General features: G+C 43.5%; 1 protein-coding gene and 1 long non-coding RNA gene across 4 annotated transcripts in view; one reads left to right on the forward strand and one right to left on the reverse strand.

The window, feature by feature from the left end:
• Positions 1 to 13368, reverse strand: part of TEC (tec protein tyrosine kinase) — a 131938-nt gene extending 118570 nt beyond the window's left edge. The window contains exon 1 of one of the 3 annotated variants that reach the window (XM_038556032.1): positions 13281 to 13368. The gene's annotated coding sequence lies outside the window, so the exon portion shown is untranslated. Of the gene's footprint in view, positions 1 to 13112; positions 13243 to 13280 lie in introns of those variants that run through there. The other 2 variants (XM_038556033.1, XM_038556036.1) reach the window with 2 other exon arrangements.
• Positions 13369 to 13772: 404 nt separating this feature from the next.
• Positions 13773 to 18173, forward strand: LOC119865421. Its single transcript, XR_005368366.1, has 2 exons — positions 13773 to 13843; positions 18059 to 18173. It is a non-coding gene; the product is annotated as an uncharacterized LOC119865421 (long non-coding RNA).
• The last annotated feature ends 412 nt before the right edge of the window (positions 18174 to 18585 follow it).

Below are 18585 nucleotides of genomic sequence, written 5' to 3' on the forward strand. Positions count from 1 at the left end.
CGGAGCAATGCCTGGGCCCAACTGTTGGAATGCTAAGAAGGAATGACGTGAGTGACAAACAAAGGCAGAAGAAAAATGATTAAATTAAAATTTCTTTACTACTTACGACCCATTGACAAATCCTTGAAACAAGCAGAGTGACCTTCCTCTGGGATCTCAGCTGCCCCCATGTGAACACTTGCCGAGGGCAAAAGGCAATCATAGGCTGACCTCCAGGATCCTGTAAGTCTACTTAATATATAAAAATTCCTTTGGAAGCTTCCTTTATCTCTACCCCCCAAGGTACATATTGGTGATCATCCCTCAAGCACATGACCCACCGATATACATCTGAAGAGTCTTATGACTGAGTTTTTTACTAAACAGTAATAAATGACCTTTTCCTAACAATAGCTAGCCCCCCTCCAGGTCCTGGAAACCTTGTTTCCAAAATATCTGGGAGGCTCACGCTATCCCTAACTCTCTACCAACTTGAAAGTATATCATGGGCCACTCCTCATGACCCTAACTGCAGCTCTTTCTGTCCGCAGGTCCTGTTCCTGTGGCTTTAATAAAGCCACCTTTACACACCAAAGACATCTCTGGAATTCTTTCTTGGCCATCGGCTTCTAGCCCTAGCATCTTTTCTACATCAGGAAATAAGAACTACAATTACCTCCCCCCAAAAAAATGCCTTTGCATGAATTAGAAAAACTGTCTCTTCCTTTAAAAACTTTACTTCCATCTTCCAATAACCTGTCACAGTAAATAAACAAATCTCCTACATCTGCAATGCGAATGACACCCCAGAGTTTTACAGTGCATAACCTGCACAACTGTACATGATGGCCCTGGGCAGAGGCAAGCAAGTTGAGCTGGGGACTGAGAGGGGTCAGGGCACAGGGGTGGGGATGGAGTATCTGGCAGTCTTGGGGCCTTTGAAAAGAATAGGGGCCTTTGAAAAGAGAATAACTTTGCTGCACCAATCACTAGGGTAGCCACTTGCCACAAACAGCTACTGAGCCCTTGAAATGTGGCTAGTGCAAACGAGGAGCTACATTTTGAATTTTATTTAGCTTTAATTAACTTTAATTTAAAATTTAAAACTGAAGCAGTATGAAATGTTTCTCTCTTAACCGCAGCTTTATTGTTTGGTAGGACAACATTTTACATTATCCACTGCACTGCACAAGACACTGTCTTGCACTGCATTGTACTGCTCATAAGCAAGCCCCCGAGTTGTTTCTGGCATCTCATTAATAATCACTGTATGATTAAACCGTGAAATTAGAATGTTTCTTAGCTATTGAGCTACACAAAATATCCTATTAAAGTGAACTTCACCTAGTGTGTTTGGTTTGTTTCATGTGGCTGGTAGGAGCTTTCAAATCACAGAGTATTTCCATTCAGCAGTGCTGCTATGAAGACATCTCAGAATCTTCAGGGTTAAGGGGCTTGGAGGGATACCCAGAGGACCTGGTTGCTTTTGCTTTGTTTGATGTAGGCTTTTGTATTTTCTTCTAGAAAATTCTGTTTTGTTAATGTTTCCATGGCGGGAAATCACAAGAGGAGAGGAGGGTCGCTCAGTGCAGATCCTCAGTGGAGCTATAAAAGGACCCTCTGGAGTCAGACTGTACTGTTGTCGGGCTCCACCGCTAGGCCACATTTCCCGGAATCTCCAAGCTTCACGCTCTTCATCTGTAGGATGCTGAAAATAATCTTGCCCACTTCGTTGGATTATAGGGTGGGTTAAATGCGCTAATCCATGTAACGAGCCCCAAGTGGAGGCTGGCACATCTTATGTGCTCAGAAACAGTAACTACGGGGGAACCCTGGGTGGCTCAGCGGTTTGGCATCTGCCTTCAGCCCAGGGCGTGACCCTGGGGTCCCAGGATCGAGTCCTGCATGGAGCCTGCTTCTCCCTCTGCCTGTGTCTCTGCCTCTCTCTCTCTGTGTCTCTCATTAGTAAATAAATAAAATCTTTAAAAAAAAAATAACTATGGGTGGCAGGTGGTATATTATTTGGGACTAAAGAAGGTGCAAATGAATGGTCTCCCTGTATCACCAAGCTCTGCTTGCCGTGGTACAAGAAGGCACGCCCTGTCCCTATGTCTCCTACCCATTTATGCTTCTGGACCGAAGAATTCAATGGGAGTATTTTACTCAATCTTCTCTGCCACTGATAGATATGTTTGCTTTTCTCAGAGTCTATTATGACTTTAAGGTACACTGATGAAAAGATCTTAAATGCTGAAACATGAAAATGGGTAGAATGAATTATTTGTAACAACATCCATGATTTAATTAGTGTTTTTTTTTCTTTTTTGCTCCAAGTCATACACTTAGTGAATCTCTTCAGTTAAGAGCTCACAGTCATAGTGAATCTCTTTTCTTGCGTAAAAAACTGGAATGTCCATTTGCATAAATAGATGGATTCATTTGACCTAAATGCATTCTTCACCACTGCAACACCTGAGACCAGCAGTCTGGCTTTTGGGTGCCCCAATATGTCCATGTTGACTGTCAACTTGGGAGTTTACACTGTGTACTCCCCCTTCTACATCTTTTTTTTTTTTTTTAATAATAATGAGACTAGTTTATTCACATTTGTGTTCTAGGAAATGTCCATCTATGCCTACCCTTTGTGATATCCTTGCCCCCCAACCTCCATTCCTGATTTATAAAAACATTTTTCAACTACTCCTACTGACTCAATTTATTTAACAGCCTTTGTGTCCATCGGGTCTTTTCAAAGTTACTTTGAAAATCGCAGTTTATCTCTAGTTTCCAAAATTATCTAATGCCCTTTAAGAACTCCAGTGGATGTGTCAAACAGGATCCCCCCTTACAAAGGAGTAGCCTATGCTTATCCCCGCAGAAGGTTGTACTTGCTTAAAAAGTGCAAAATCCACTTTCCCAACACATACACACGCACTTACGCAGAACTTATTTTAGATTCCACTTGTTCCACAAAGGTCAAGAAAAATTTCATAGACAGTACATGAAAGTTGCCCTCTGGTTCTCAGCAAGCTATTACCCTCTCAGGCTCACTTTTCTCCTCTGTAAAATGGACAGACTATCGATGCCCTCTGCTAAACAGAGCAAGTCATCTCATTATTCATAAATGTATATGAAACACTCTGAGAAACTCAAAGTCCTTTACAAGCATTAGGCCATGAATCTTTCTGAAGTGGACTGTTAATTAGGTGTCATTATGCTTTGTTTAATAGGTGGAAACCCTGAGGCATGGGAACATAATACCAGTTAATAGCCAACTTAGAAATCTAACCCAAGCTTTAAACATTACACAGGAAGATATCAAGGGAAAAATCTGAATAGGAATCTACTCTGCTCTGGTTCTTTATCAAGAAAGGACATTAATGCAAAATTCCCTAAAGTTGCTGGCTGACCTGTTCCTCCTACTTCCTCTTACAGTCCAAGAATGGGGAAATGGGTGGGAGGGCTGATGTTCCTGTAGGCATATAACGCCTTCCCCTGCTTACACAAAGGTTCATGAACCCTAGGCCAGGTACTGAGGTCAAATGCTGTTTCACAGATACCATAACAACCTCTCCACCTTTTGTTACTGATCCCTGGAAACTTTTCCCACCACATCCAACAAAATGAAATGCTATAGACATGACGAATCAGAACACAGCCTCTGCAAAGGGACCTGTTGGGTTACTCCGACTTTTTTATCTGGCCTACAACCTAGTCTATAACACGGCCTGAGTAGCTCCAGCTACACTGTATTTCTTCAACAAAGTAGATACTGTTGATCTAAAAGGCCAAAAAAGAGGATAATGGAACTTTAGATAACTTGACATACCTAGTCAAGGTACCTAGCTTTTTCAAATTATTATTTTGTGTCCTTCTGACAATGATTAATAGAAACTAGAAATCCTTAATCCCAGAGTAGTATTTTGAGAAAAACTCAGCAAGAAAATAACCCCCTAAGGGGAAAAAGGGATATCAACACTACTCACTTAAAAAAGAGAGAGAAAGAAAGAAAGAAAAAAGCAAAGAACCTCAATTGTCCAACAATTGAGGAATGGTTCAAAATACCATTGTACATTAACAAGACAGTCACCTAGCTATTAAAAATGATCATTATTGCTACAAGAAAATGCCTATATGATATACTGTTAGCCAAAGAACCTTATGCCAGAACTGATTATAATCTCAAAAAGTAACTGCAAAAAAAATTAAAAGTTAAATAAAAAAGTAACTGCATATATAGAAATAAATATATACACAAAGTATAATATATATATTTTTTATATATTGCATATATATAAAGATGATGGAATTCAGTTACATTAACAGCTGCACACAATACTCCTTAAGCTAATTAGTTTCTAGAAAGTTGTGGAAGATTTTTAACAAGTCATATGATGATAGAGATGACTGAGAGGGGTTCACCAAGATTCTCTCTGAAATGGTTTGGGGTTGTTTTAATTTCTTCGTAGGCTTCAGCACTGTTTAAAATTTTTAACATTGAGTATATATAAGACAATATTTTTGGGTGGCACCAGGGTGGCTCAGTCAGCTCAGGTCATGATCACAGGGTCCTGGGATCGAGCCCCACACTGGGCTCCACGCTCCGTGGGGAGTCTGCTTCTCCCTCTCCTTCTCACTCTCCCTCTGTGCGTGCACGCTCTCTCTCTCTCTCTCTCTCTTCTCTCAAATAAATAAATAAAATCTTTATATAACTAAATAAATATTTTTAAGTGATGGAAGAGAGAATCCACAGAGCATGCTGAGAGCTGAGGAATTTCTGAGGCATCCAGGGATTTATCCGTAGTCTAGGTGAGGCAGGAGGGATGTGTCACCAGCTCTGAACCCAAAGCCCTTTCAGCTACGACTCCAGAACCTGTGAACAAGGATTCTTTAAGGCAGTGCTTCTATAACTGGTTTAAATGTCTAACAAATTAAGATGACAATCCTCTAAAAAACAAAATTAAAAAGCATTCATACCTAAATTTACATATCTTTTTCATTCATAACTCAGTTAAGTTGTATTTCTGCTTATCTACATGGCTACAAGATCACGCATTTTTACCAGTCAAGGTGGGAAAATAAGAAAGCTAACCATCTTCTATGAAACAAAATAACCCCAATGGTATAAACCAACTCGATGCACACTTAAATTATGCTCACGGAAAAATAAACTTTCAAATCACTCCTTTGTAAGGAAACAAAAAAAAAAAAAAAAGCATGATTTCAGGGACCCTGGGTGGCTCTGTCGGTTGAGTGTCAGACTCTTAATTTCAGCTCAGGTCCTGATCTCAGGGTGGACAGTGTCCCATGTTGGGCTCCTACTCAAAGGGGAGTCTGCTTCTCTCCCCCTCGGCTCCCTCTGCTCCTCCCCCCACTCATGCACCTCTCCCTCCTTCTAAGATAAATAAATAAATCTTTAAACACACACACACACAATTTCATTTTGGGATTTTGGGGGAAGTCCTGTGGAGAGTCTACATGTTCTGGTTGGAATATAATATTGGGGGGGACATGAGGACATGAGAGTTTCTAAGGAAATAGTAACAGAAAGAATTTGTTGGAACTCTATTCAGGACAAAGAGAAGTTAAAATCTTTTCTTATAAAATCAGGCTAGAATGGAGTAGGATATTCGACAGAGAGTTCTACATTAGAAGTATCTTATGTAGTAAAAGACAAATTAAAATCTGTTACTTTGGGGGCACCTGGGTGGCTCAGCAGTTGAGCATCTGCCTTTGGCTCAGGTCATGATCCTGGGTCCTGGGATCTAGTCCCCCATAGAGCTCCCTGCGGGGAGCCTGCTTCTCCCTCTGCCTATGTCTCTGCCTCTCTCTATATATCTCTCATAAATAAATAAGTAAAATCATAAATAAATAAATAAATAAATAAATAAATAAATAAATAAATACATCTGTCACTTTGATACTCTGTAGCCAATCATTTCAAAAGCTTTTAACCTTCAAAAATAAATGACATGTGGGATCCCTGGGTGGCGCAGCGGTTTGGCGCCCGCCTTTGGCCCAGGGTGCGATTCTGGAGACCCGGGATCGAATCCCACATCGGGCTCCCAGTGCATGGAGCCTGCTTCTCCCTCTGCCTGTGTCTCTGCCTCTCTCTCTCTCTCTGTGACTATCATAAATAAATAAAAATTAAAAAAATAAAAAAATAAAAAAAAATAAATGACATGTAGTTACAAAAGGATATATCTATACACTGCTGAAATCCAAAGAGATCTTCCTCCTTTAAAAATGTTAAAATTCACCAGTCTAAACAAGCTAATCAGCATGTATTCCCTCCCTCCTCCAAAAGCCACTCTTCTTAGCAATAAGAACCAAGACAACCATAATGCTATGCTAAGAGAAAATACACAGGTGAGAAAAAAAGTAGTAGTAGTAGTAGTAGTAGTAGTAGTAGTAATAGTAATCCGTGTTGTCCTTTTAAGAATGTTTTCAATGAGGGGTGCCTGGCTGGTTCAGTCAGTGAAACATGAGACTCGAGATTGTGAGTTCAAGCCCCACACTGGGCATCGACATTACATAAAAAATAAAATCTTAAAAAAAAAAAAAAAGACTGTTATCAGTGAGAACTATTTCTAAGGAATACAAGAAACAATCCACATGAGAAAACCTATACTGAATGTTCTATGTTTCAGTCTATACAGCAAAAATGAAGTGAAAGTCTAATCCAAAATTTAATGAATTTAGGCTATTGGGTCCAACTTCGATCAAGTATCTTTTTTCTCCTAACGGCCAAGTGTCCACAATTATCTGGAAAAGTCATTCAGTGCATTCACTCGGTATTTATTAGGCGGTCTCCTCTCCTAACTGTCTCCTAGGACAGTTTACAATCCTGCTGAGAAGAATTTAGGGGAAGCACTTAGCACAACAGAGAAAAATATACCGCATGGAAAGAGAGGTTGCAATGGTTTCAAAGGTTCTATTAGAAAAGGGAAGGGAGCTCCGAGGGAAGAATGAGCACTTGCAGGTATTTCCCCAGGGGCCAAGTTTCCGTTCATCATGGTACCTAGCGGGCTCCAGCATTTCTAACCATCTTATTATTTGCTGTCACCCCCCAGAGAGCAAGTCACTCCTACACTCACTCTAAGGTAGTGACTGCCAGCCCTGGTGCTCTGTATTCCCAGTGCATACGCATCACCTTGGAGCTAGAGCTTTGCTTTCTCTGCACAGATAAGATGGTTTGAGAACAATGCTCCTCCGACAGTGGAAGGTGACCCTCATCATTCCTCCGCATGTGAGCATCAAGTCAGGTGGATGTTGCCAATCTACCTGCAAGATCACACTGAGTTACAGACGCCTAAGGAGTGATTCACTCAGTAAAATGGGGTTGGGAAAGTTGTGATCATCCACGAGGCACTGGAGAGAACAGTCACCGCTGGTCAGCCCAGCCAGAAACAGGAACTGGGTGCACATTCCAAGAAAGACATGAGCTTTGAAACAGGAAGTGAGGATGCTTCTGCTGGTTAAGGCAGTGGTGTGATAAACTGGCCTCCAGAAGGAAACGATGATAACTTCCACTGAGGCCATGCGGCCACCAACGACACCCACACCCGGCCTGCCTTTCAGATTAAGGTATGAGACCTACTGACGACAAGTTTCACCAAAAGGTAAGACAGTCAGAGGTCAAGGTGACAGAAGGAGTCCTCCCAGACTCGGTGGACTGGAGAAATAGGAACAGGGAAGGGCTCGATGGCCAGAGAGCTATAGATGGTCCACCCGAGGTCTAGAGGCTTGCCTCCCATGACGACTGGAATTTGCTGGAAGCGGATGCTTAAAGTGGTAGAAGAAGAAATCTGAGGTCCAACCTGGTCAGAGCGTGCTTACTGCTGGTAAAGGCAGGCAAAGAGCAGCACAGCGCTGAGCCACACACATCTCCCAGCCAAGGCTGGTTAAGGCCCCAATGGCAGATTGAACAAAACCTTTCTCTCCCTCCTGAAAGCCCAATAAAATGACAACAAAGGAATCTTTTTTTCCCCCCTCTAATGTCTAAACCCACAAGGATGGAGGAAATGGAAGAAGAGAAAATAGTAAAACATCTTGGTGGGGAGATAGCCCCCCTGCCTATCCTTGCAAAAACACCTGGAGTTTCTTCCCCACCTGCTCTCCCAGAGAGGGTCCTGGAACCGGGTACAACAGGCACAGCTCAGGGGCTCAACTGGAAACACCGTGGAGGGGTTGCCTGAACATGTGGATGCTGAGACTTCCAGCCTTCTTCTCCACCTAGTTCCCAGATCACTGGCAGCCAGGCTCCCTTGCCACCACCCAGGAAAAAAGAGTGGAAGAGCGTTTTCTGAGGACTCTCACAGTTTCTCCAAATAAAAGCCCCAGCCATATCACCAGACAGTGACGTTCCCAGCCAACAAGCCCATATACACATCTTCAGCTTTTAAACCCCCACTGAAATGTGAGCAGACCCCACAGGGTGTTAGAAATATGAAGCAAACCTCTAACATGAAAGATAGAGACCTAAACAAATAAACAGACAAAAGCAACTTGGGGAAAATGAGTCTGCGAAGGAAGAAAAAAAACTTTCAAAAAAATGAGACTCCTCAGAGAGATAAGACAGATAAGATACTGAAACCATAAAACAAAAGCAAGAAATAGATATTGATGGGGCCAAGGGCAGGCCACCTCAAAATGCATCACTTTGACATGCTGATTATTTTTTCTTTTAATATTTTATTTATTTATTCAGAGAGACACAAAGAGAGAGGCAGAGACACAAGCAGAGGGAGAAGCAGGCTCCATGCAGGGAGCCCGATGCGGGACTCGATCCCAGGACTCCAAGATCACGCCCTGGGCCAAAGGCAGACATTCAACCACTGAGCCACCGAGGTGCCCAGCGTGTTGATTATTTCAAATAAAAGTTACTAAGAGACAGCCAATGCAAGAAGAACACTCAGACCCTCCTCTGTCTCCTGAAAGCAGGAAATAAATCTCCCATGTGAAAGGTGCCCTCCCTGTACCAGGAGGTAAAAAGACATCCTTATCGCCAGAGATGGGAAATTTAGGGCTGAGAAGGTTGTATAAAGAACCCTTGTTACTTTTTACTCTTTTACTACCACAGCCCAAATTCTGTTCAGAATTCTTTACTAATTGAAGCTCCCAAATTTTTCTTTGTCCTGTTAATTCCCCAAGATTTCTTGTTTCTTTCTCCAATCTATATAAAAACTGCCTGCTTTAGTTATTTCCTTAGGTCTCAATTTCATAATTGGGCCTCTGTGCCCTTAGAATAAAACTAGGTTTTTCCTCTGTTAATCTGTCTCACTTAAATTTAATTCTTAGTCCAGCTAGAAGATCTTGAGGGTAGAGGAGAATTATTCCTTTCCTTTAGCACACCACACATAAACACACACACACACACACACACTCAAAAAACAAAAAGAGCTTTTAATTTAAAATATTGAAAATGTGATTATACTTATTAAAAACTCAGTGGGAGGACTGGATAATAAAATTAAGACAATCTTCCCAAAAGCAGAACCAAGATACAGAGAGAGGAAAGAAAATATAAGAAAATTAGAATATAAGAAATATAAGAAATATTACATAAGAAATACAAGAAAATATAAGAAAATATCTAATACATGAACAAGAAGAGTTTCTGAAAGAAACATCATAGAAAGTGGAAAGAAGGAAATCATCAATGAGTAATTTCAAGAAAACTTCCCAAACTGAAGGATATAGGTTTCAGGATCCAAAGAGCCCAGAGCAGTAAAAGAAAGTAGATCCATACCAAGGTACAGCATCATGAAATTTCAGAATTATGGAGACCAAGAGAAAATTCTATAAACTTCCATAAAAGACTCAGAAGCCTTGTAAACTGTACACAAAACACAGGCAAAATTTGAGGAATCAGGACAGTTCTGAATTTCTCAACAGCAACACAACCTGAAGGCAAGGAAGCAACGCCTCCCAGATTTCCATTCTAAAATTCTAAACTGTACATTGTCTGGTCGAAAGCAACTACTTCCAGGCATATGCGGTCTCAAAAAAATTCATATCCTATGCATCTTTTCTGAAAAGCTCCCTGAAGTTGTGCTCCACCAAAACAAGGGAATCCACACCAAGATAGAGGAAGACATGTGCTTAACAAGAGATCCAACACAGGAGAGAAATGATGGGGATCTTCAAGATGATGATGGACGTCTTCAGGGTGACCGCTGGGCCCCACGTGTAGAGGGCAACTGTTCCAGATTAGGGCAAGCCAGGAGACTCACCGACAACCTTTCCAGGACAATGAAATTGATGATACCTGATGCATATGAAGCAAGTTTCAGAAATCTGGCCAAGAGTTTTGGGCCAAATTAATAAGGACATACGAAACTAAATAAATGAACAAACAAAGCAATTATTAACTCCAAAGAAGACAAAAAGTTGTGCTTGGCTTAGCTATGAATATTGATCTAACCAAAATTACTGTTTAACTACTGTAAGGATGGGAAAATAAGGAAGCTGTGGTCAAGATGGGGGCGAGAGGAATAAAGGCAGCCACGTCATCATCTTCCACGGTGGGAAGTCAACAGATAATACTTCAAACTGCAAAACTCAAGAAGTAAGAACTGCAAGCAACAGATACCAAAATAACCAGCTCAAAGAATTACAAGTGGTTGTTTCCAGAGAGAGAGCAATGTAATTTAGATTAAAAGTTTATAATTTTTTTTTAAAAAACTATATTGACTTCTGTGCCCAGGCAGTTTTACATTTATTTGCTTTCACTTTGTCTCCCTAATAGCAATTTGGCAAAATTCCATCCTCATTTTTCCCAACAAAAGAAAATGTAATTCTCTACATCTAGCCCACAGCAGCTATTGTCATCTGAGCTCTGAGCAGTCAAATGTGGTGGGAAAGGCAATAGTTCTAATCCAACCCAAGGAAGGACTGGTTGAGCTAAGGCAGAAACACAAAGACAAGTCCAGGTCAAGACGACTAAGCCCCTCTCTTCTGGGGTTCTTTTCAACAAAGCTATTCTCATGGCATAATCACGTGGTACAGGATAATCTTACAATTGCCAACCACCATGAGCCAATTTCACTCCTATCTAATGGATTCAAATGTCCCCCTTTATGACACTAATCCAACCAAGGCAGCTGGCCCCTAAACCAACTGATCTGAGTTCAACTTCACTCCTCTTTACCTCTGTAGTCTGAATAACAAGAGAGAATAAGGGGCACTTTCCTCAACAGACATTTACTAAAGCATCCACGGGGGACCCAGCACCAGGCTGGATCAACATCCCTGAGTCAACTATGCAGATCTCATCTCTCTGTCCTGAAAAGTAAGTTGCTTCTCCCTAAGGGTGGGAATCCAGGGAAGGGTGGAGCCGGGGTGGAAGCCACAAAACTGGAAGAGCTGGGGCAGGGAGAGGAGGTATCAGCTGGCCAACCTGGAGTAACCTGTAAGCAGAGGTGTGCTTGGAGGCCCAGGACTCAGGCTCCTACTACTTTGGATATGCAGAGGAAGGCAGGGAGTCCCACAATTCTTCCCCAAGCATAAAAGTAGACACAACCCTTCCAACCACCCTATCAACGGTCAACTTTCCAGAGTGAAGGTTACCATTCTCTGAGCTTTACCATGCTTTGATAAAATATAGCCCCTGCCCTGAGTATCTAGCTGCTGAGAAAACACGCTTAGTACAGAATAATTAAACAGGTTGAAAGTGCTAGAGCATACATTTATATTCCATATTCTTTTCTATTTGGGAAGATGTGAAATTTTTAGTTCAAGGACCAATGTGAAGCTAAGGTTTTGCCAACTACAGCAGGGCACTGATGTGCATGAGTCTACAACACCTGCCCTGTACAGTTCCAAAAACTGAAACATATTCACACCCTTGTGGGAAGAATCAAACTTAAAAAAAAACAAAACAAAACAAAAAAAAGAATCAAACTCATTAGCATAAATACACTGCAGTCAGCATCATGAATTGGCAGGACGAGTAATATATTGATCAGATTAATTGGAGTACAGGGAAAGTATAGGTCTTTCCTAAACACTGAAAACGAAACTGAACTAAAAAATGCTTTCAGGGACACCTGGGTGGCTCAGTGGTTGAGCATCTGCCTTAGGCTCAGGTCATGACCCCGGGCCCTGGGATCAAGTCCCAATTCAGGCTCCTCACGAGAAGCCTGCTTCTCCCTCTGCCTGCGTCTCTGCCTCTTTGTCTCTCATGAATAAATACATAAAATCTTAAAAAAAATAAATACTTTCCAATACACAATAGGAGGAAAATTTCAACATACTTTCTTTTTCTCCGTGTAAGTCATGATATTCCATACCACATGTGACTCCTGCTGGCTGAGCTACCAATGTCACAAACCGATCTGTTTAAACCTAAACTTAATTGAGAAAACCACTGGTTTGTTAAGGTTGTTTTTTCCTCCTCAGCCTTTTAGGGCAGAACCATCTCAAAGAGAGTAAATTCTCAGAATTTCCTAAGAGGAAAATGGGCACTCATTGGAAAAATACAGGGTATAGCTTAACGATTTTGGATAACCTTCAAACCCACTTAGCCACCAGCCCATCCTGTTGTTCCCAACCCTTCTAATCAAATATTCCAGTTTCCAAAGAATGGCAATAGACGAGGCTGTTTCGAACCTGGTGCAGAGAAATGTGTTATTATTCTTTCTTGGGGCGGGGTGGGGGGGTGGCGGTGGGAATCAGATCAAAAAGCAAATTTAGGATCCAAAGAAAAGTGCACACTCCGGTCAAGGTCCTAGTGTTTCCAATGCATACATTCACCGACTCCTATTTTCAAGATTCAAACTATTTCCCAGATTTAAAAAAAAAAAAAAAAAAAACCACCTGTGAGGTTGGTGGGGTGAGGCCCTCGGGCACGTACGACTGTGGAATGTCTCTGCGGACTGTGCCAACTTTCAGCGGAGCCTGCGCGGCCGCCCAACCGGAGGGGGGGACCCCACCTGGCCGCGCCGCCGGGAGGTGACCCCAACGCCGAAACCCGCGCCAGGTGGCCTCGGCCCCGGACCCGAAGGAAAAGGAGGCGGGTGCTCCCCGGGAGAGGCCAGCGCCCGAGCCCAGAGGCGGGCGGCGGGGAGGCGGCGGCCGCGGGAGCGCGCACCTGTCCCTTCCTCCGGGACCCGAGGGCCCGGGTGCCTCACCTGGCGTGCCGACCCCGTGCGCGCCGCGCTGGGGAGAAAACCTTCCTCCTCCCGGGAGGGTCGGCTCCGGGCTCGTGGCAGCCGCCTCTCGCCTCGCGTCCGTCCTGCCCGGCCCTGCCCGCATTTCCGCAGTCCCCGGCCGCCCCTGCGGACCCGCCGCATCCTTACCTGGCGGGAGCGCGCGGGCTGCGCCGAGCCGCGGACACTGCGAAGTCCCGAGGGCCCCGCCGCGTCCGCAGCCTGGAGCCCGCAGGCCCCGCCCCCGCCCCGCAGGCCCCGCCCCCGCCCCCGCAGGCCCCGCCCCCGCCCCGCCCCGCAGGCCCCGCTCCGCCCCCGGCACGCAGGCCCCGCCACGCCCCTGCCACGCCCCCGCCACGCAGGCCCCGCCCCCGCCCCGCAGGCCCCACTCCGAGCCCGCCCCTCCCAGCAGGCCCCGCCCCGCCCCGCAGGCCCCGCCCCGCAGGCGCCGCTCCGAGTACGTCCCGCCCCCGCAGGCCCCGCCCCCCGCCACGCCCCGCAGGCCCCTCTCCGCCCCCGCCACGCAGGCCCCGCTCCGCCCCCGCCACGCCCCCGCCGCGCAGGCCCCGCCCCCGCCACGCCCCCGCCCCGCAGGCCCTGCTCTGAGCCCGCCCCTCCCGGCAGGCCCCGCCCCCTCAGGCCCCGCCCCCGCCCGCGGCCACAGGTTCCCACGAGCCCTGCCGAGGTTTTGAGCCCGGAGGCGGGAGTGTCGGGTAAGTGGGGAGCGTCCCTTGTGCTCCCGAACGCGGCGCTGGGACTCCCTAGGCCTAGGCTTCCTGCCCCAGGAGGACCGCCCCGCGGGCTTTGGGACCACCCCGGCCCGGGAGAGCCCCGAGCAGTGCCACCTGTGGGTGACTGGGGACTCGGTCGGAATCAGGGGCCGCACCTCCCCTTCCGCTAAGGGAAGCGGGCCAGGCGGGTGACACGGTGCAGTGGAGCGAAGCCACTGCACGAAGTTTTACGAAAAGAAAAAGTCTTTTTCTGTCAAGCCTAAGGCATCGGAGCGTATCTGATACACCTATAGGGTCAGGTGCATTCCCTATTAATATATTAATACTTCGTTCACCCACTGAAGAGTGGCAAACAGGACTTGTATAAGACTAGGTGCCCCGCACTATTTCCATACTTTACAGGTATTCACATTTCTGCAAAGTGTACATCAGAATCCCCCATTTTACATGTGAAAGTGAGGCACAGAGAAGCTGAATAACCAACCTCATGACACCCGACTTAGTAACCTTGAAAGCTGGTATTTCAGTCCGGGTCGTCCTCCCCGGGAGTCTGCCCTCTGAACCACTGCTACCCGGACTCACCAAAATCTGAGCGTGCACCAGGCCTGGTGAACAGTTACAGGCCTGGGGGACACAAGGGCTCTGTCCTCCAAGGGCTTTTTATTCTAGTCTGGGGAGAAAGACAGTAAGCAAGTACAAAATGGAACCACTGCACCTACGAGAAGTGTTTCGACTATAATGGATAGTGATGGGGAGAGAGAGGCTACCTTACACCTAGTGTCCTGGAGACTTCCCTGAGAAGGTGACAGCAGCGCTCAGCACTGAAGGAGAGGACAGTCCACCTGAAGATGAAGCTAAGGGAGTGGCAAGTACATTAATAGTTATTATAGCTCATGCTTGTTTGGGACTTTAAAACATATATTATCTCTCCTTTGACCATGCAATCACCTTGAGAAGCAGTCTGACAAGATTCATTTTACAGGGGGAAAAAAAAAAACCATAAACCTAAGGGTTGGGAAGTTTAATGACTTGCCTAAGTTATTAGTTAGGAAAAGGGGGTGGGGGTGGGAAGAGGGCGCATATTTGAACCAAGGCCTGATGCCAAATCTTTTCTCACTCTGGTGGAGTCCTTGAGTATAATGACCTGTACTTGGGATCTACTGTCTCTTGCCAGCCCCATCTCTCCTGCCTCTTATCCCATCCAGAAACTACTGTTGACTCATTGACATAATTTCCCCCAGGGCAGGTGTTCTTTGAGGGAGCAGAGGTGAAACTATAGGCAAAAAAAAAGAAAAAAAAAGAAAAAAGAAATAAAATTGTGTGTATGTAGAGAGAGAGAGTTATAATTATTTATTATGGTGATAAAGTTGGTTTTCTCCCAAGAAAAATGCTCATAAACATATAAGTGAGAGGACTTAACACTTCCATCAAATTGATCCCAAAAAGGTAGCAGAGCCACTGTCTTAAAGGGTTAGTTGATATTGTGGTGATTAAAAGTTCTCCAGAAAACCAGAGACAACTGATCTGTAAACAAAATATCTAGATAACAGAATTCATTATCAGTGATAGTTGAGGTAGTTTCCATGATGTTATACTGTTTCCTGAAGAAGACATTCATCATATTATCAGCGTAGGTAGGTGGTTGCCACAGGTGTATCATGCCCAAAGCATGCAGTATAGAGTACTGGCAATTGTTTTCAGCAGAAGGTTGATAAGAAGAGAAACAGAGATAAAGACAACAGGAGAAACTTTTACAGAATTTCAGCTACACCAGTGAAAAGGTGTAAAACTGAACTCAGGATGTGGTGGGCTACAAAAACCATTTAATCTTTATTATTTCTTATGTGGCAAGTTCAGTGGCTTTAATAGAAAATGGAATACAGTTTAGGCCCATATAACTCAACTTTTACACTGGGCCCTCATGGAAAGAAGGAATCTGGTCGTGCCAGACTTTAAAAGACTTCTGCCATCAAAGAGAAGATTCCAACAATATCATTACTGTCTTCTTTATTTTAAAATAACATTGAGGAACAGGAAAAAAGGCATTAATGTAGACTTCTTGGAGGCGGGGACTCGCTTCTTACAAGTTATCGCTGTGGCTTCTATAAAATTTGTATGTTAAGATGAGCAGTATCAGGTTGACATCATTTTGAGTGAAGTTCATCATTCTTTGAGTGAAGAAAATGTCTCCTTTTAACTTGCACACGGATTCCACATTGTGCATTAAAAGACACAATCAATGTGGAAGGTTTATAAATAAAATGATGTTTGTATTTGGAGCTCATCACACTTTTTTTGTCTTTCTTTTATAATTTTCTTCCTACCTGAAAAAGACCTGACCCACCCTGCATGAATAATTCATGTTTGTTGAATGAATGAATGATGATGACAATGATGAAAGTAGTATAGACCTTATCAGTCTTTTATCAACAGTCTGTTCCTAGGAGAAAATGATGACTTCACTGTCGTGGTATGATATGTCTGCTTCTCTTTCCATCATGTACTGAAAATACTTGTTTCTTTGAAACTACATAGAAGGAAAGAAAGTTTTTTTGGTTGTTTGTTTGCTTTTTTAAAGTAAGCTCCCCACCCAACATGAGGCTTGAACTCACAGCCCTGAGATCAAGAGCTGTACATTCTACCCACTGAGCCAGCCAGGCACCCCCTGTAGGAAGTTATTTTTTAAGATTTTATTTATTTATTTATTTATTTATTCATTCACTCATTCATTCATTTGAGAGAGAGCAAGCACAAGAGCGGGGAGAGGGGCAGAGGGAGAGGAAGAGAGAGAATCTCAAGCAGACTCCCTGCTGAGCATGGAGCCTGATGTGGGGCTTGATCCCAGGATGCTGAGATCATGACCTGGGCCAAAATCAAGAGTCAGGCACTTAACTGACTGCACCATCCAGGTGCCCCAGGAAGGAGTTTTAAATGTTGGGTGCAAAATCAAGAATTATACTCCTGCAAACAGTTGCTAAATAAATCATTCAAAAGAAAGAAAAAGCATCAGATACAAAGTATGTTTATAAGATCATCACTAAAAAAAAAAAAAAAAATATCATCACTAATAATGAGGCAATAATTAAATGCTCAATAACAAGGCAATATTTAAACAAAACTTATCAATAGTATAGTATGTCAAGCTGTCACTAAAAATAGTATCTAGGTTAATAAAATAGAAATGAAGAGAAAAACATGAACATTAAGTGAAAAAAAAAGTAGAACACAATGCTTTATGTATCCTGTGATTGCAACTGAATAAAAAATCATGTGGGAAGAAAATCGTTGGGTGGAAAATAAGAATAATGATGAATAGTTATTGAGCGGGTTGCAGTGTGCCAGCCTCTGTTTTCAGTACATTAGATTAATTCGTCTAATTTTCACAACAGCTGTGTGAGGAAGGTACAGTTGTTATTTTTGTTTTACTGATGAGGAAACTGAAACAGGAAGATCTGAGTAATTTGACCAAAGTCACACAGTTAGTAAGTGGCAAAGCTAGGATATGAATATAAAGCAATATGACTCTAAAGCTTTCACGCTTATCCAGGCAAATCTGGCAGAGAAAATAATGTTTGAATCATGGATCATGAGTTGTGGGGTGTTTTTTTTTAAAGATGTATTTATTTATTTTAGAAAGCATGTGTGCAATCATGCACCCATAAGGTGGGGATGGGCAGAGGAAAAGGGAAAGAGAATCTTGAACAGACTTCTTGCTGAGTGTGGAGCCTGTTGTGGCCCTGAGATCATGACCTAAGCCCAAATCAACAGACTTAACCAACTAAGCCACCCAGGTGCCCCAGATCATGGTTTTGTTGTTGTTGTTGTTGTTGTTGTTGTTGTTGTTGTTTTAATATTTCCTTGTATAATATTTTTATGTTGATTCAATCGTAAGCAAAAACTTTAAATTGCAGAGTCAGAAAACAAAGCATAGAGGCTAGACCAGATTACACTCAGAAGAGAGATTCAAAGGTAAAGATGAGAAACATACTGAGTGAAACCCTCTGGGTTGGGCCAGTTTATGTTTTGGATTAGGATCTAAATAGTGTTTTCAAATGGGTACAATATATCAATGACTTGATAGTTTATGAGAATTGATATAAAATGAGCTATGAGACAACAAATGTTATATGCATTATTATTGGTATGAATAAAAGTATATGCTGGCCTGATATTGTACTTGCTTTTCTTTCTGCCTAGGATGCTCTACACTCCGGACTTTTTGAAGCTACCTTCTCAACAGTGACAGTCATGAAAATGTGACCATCACTGCATTAGCAGAAAACTGAGAAAACCCTGCTGAACAATCCTGAAAAAAAAATCCCTATTATGGTGGAGTGTACATTCTAGGGAAAGGTCAGTCATTTAAAAATTGATTTACAGAGCACCTGGGTGGCTCAGTTGGTTAAGCATCTGCCTTCAGCTCAGGACATGATCCCGGGATCCTGGGATCGAGCCCCAGATCAGGCTCCCTGCTGAGCGGGGATTTAGTTGCAAGTAAATGATTTCCCCTCTGGTAGGTGAATAATGGCCTCCAAAGATATCCACATCTTAAATCCCTGGAACCTAGGAATATGTTAATTTACATGATAAAATGAACTTTGTAGATGTAAGTAAGTGAATTATCTTCAGATGGGGAGATTATTTGGGGCTATCCAGGTGAGCCTAATGTAACCACAAGAGGGAGGCAGGAGCTTCAGAGCCAGAGAAGGAAATATGATAAGAGA

The sequence above is a fragment of the Canis lupus genome, chromosome 13 (assembly GCF_011100685.1).
Source record: "Canis lupus familiaris isolate Mischka breed German Shepherd chromosome 13, alternate assembly UU_Cfam_GSD_1.0, whole genome shotgun sequence".
In the NCBI taxonomy this organism is placed as follows: domain Eukaryota; kingdom Metazoa; phylum Chordata; class Mammalia; order Carnivora; family Canidae; genus Canis; species Canis lupus.